Source organism: Rosa rugosa, chromosome 7, assembly GCF_958449725.1.
Source record: "Rosa rugosa chromosome 7, drRosRugo1.1, whole genome shotgun sequence".
NCBI classification, from domain to species: Eukaryota; Viridiplantae; Streptophyta; class Magnoliopsida; order Rosales; family Rosaceae; genus Rosa; species Rosa rugosa.
In genome coordinates this window covers 32,112,530-32,114,047 of record NC_084826.1, presented here as the reverse complement: position 1 = coordinate 32,114,047, position 1,518 = coordinate 32,112,530, and the positions used below count along the sequence as shown (strand labels likewise).

Below are 1,518 nucleotides of genomic sequence, written 5' to 3'. Positions count from 1 at the left end.
TGGTTTTGTACCCACTTTTTGTTTGACGGATGTGTATATATTTTTTGAACCCGCCAATGTATTTCTTATTGGACACCAAATTTTGTAGCATCCGCTTATTTGATTTGGGCACCCATAAAGCCGAATTATGCAAATGGGCTTTGTGCTGCTTTTCCACTTGTCATTGAAATTACGGAACCATAGTGATCTGCTTCAAGTGATTTGGACACCCATCTTGACTAGCTTTGAAATGGGCTTGCTTCCCAATTTTTGTAGGAGGCCCGGCTGAGATCTGTCAACTAATCCACTCCTGTTTGATTTTCTTGCCGCACCAATTTTCAGGAGAGGACCAACTCTTTTTTTTTTTTTTGAAGCCAACTATCCATTGTCTTGCTTTTTTGTTTCTTTGACTTTTATCCTTTGGAAGAGACCTGAAACATAAATATGAGCAACATGCTACTCATTTCGTTGGTTCCACTTTGTGAACCACATATCTAATCAAACTTTCATTAGCTAATTGTCCTTTGCTATCAATACAAGTAGAAGTGGTCATCTGCTATAAGTTCTTTGATATTTTACTTGGCTGGCTCGGTGGCTCTTTTGAGTGCTACCATGTATCAATTGCTCTTCCCATCTTTTTTTTTTTTTTTTTAACTTTTCAAGTGGATAAAGACTGATGGCGTATAGGAAATTGAACTGGACTCTTTGGTGCTTCTCTTGATGACTCATAGGGATTCACTTGCTCTCTTTGCATTGTTGTTTAAGCAGCAGATAAGACGCCCACCACCTGTTCGATGGAAGTCCTGTGTACGTGTACCAATGTGTCGCTGCCTCTCCTTTCTTTCTTCATCAATTGGTGATGGAAATTTGGGCGAGCTTTGGAGCTTTCACTGGTTTGCTGACCTCTCCCTTGTACACGAAAGGTAACAGAACTCAGCTCATTTTTGTTTTCTTCCTCCACTTGGTGTGCTCCTGCAGCAGAGGCGTCCTCTGCATGTGGTGCGGGTATGAGTGCAGGTAAGAGCTTTGATGGAGCTTGTTTTCATTAAAGCTCTGATGACACTGTTTGCTGCTGCAAGGCACTTGTGGGTACTCAACAAGGCTTAAGAAAAATTCCACCGGATTGGTCATACACCCGTTGATACGTACACATGTATCATAAACGAGATTGCGACCGCTCCGAGGACCTCCATGGCTCCGTGGTGAGTGGTGACACAAGTAAAAGAGATGCTGCACAGAAAAAAGGAAGTAGCTAGCATTGGTGGATCAGAGAGGCCCCAACCTTTGTGTTGTCTGCTTGTTGGCTCCTTGCTTCGATCCAAATTGCCGAACACTTCTTCTCTCCTCTGCAGCAAGGCTTCGCCTCTTTCTTGATGTATTTCCTGTGTCTCTTTTGTTGTAGAGAGTGTGCCTTTTTATAGGCAACAATGGATCAACTTGAGATAGGATAGTTATCAATTCAAATTCAAATCAAATTGTAGTTATAATCACATTTGTCAATTTGAAATGAATATAGCAGCAACCAACTTTCACGTTGAA

The 1,518-nt window shown here is 41.6% G+C and overlaps 1 long non-coding RNA gene across 1 annotated transcript; it reads left to right on the top strand.

Annotated features, from left to right (window-relative positions):
* The first annotated feature begins 318 nt into the window (after positions 1–318).
* LOC133722291 (uncharacterized) lies at positions 319–1,518 on the top strand. The gene is made up of 2 exons (XR_009852609.1): positions 319–902; positions 1,059–1,518. It is a non-coding gene; the product is annotated as an uncharacterized LOC133722291 (long non-coding RNA).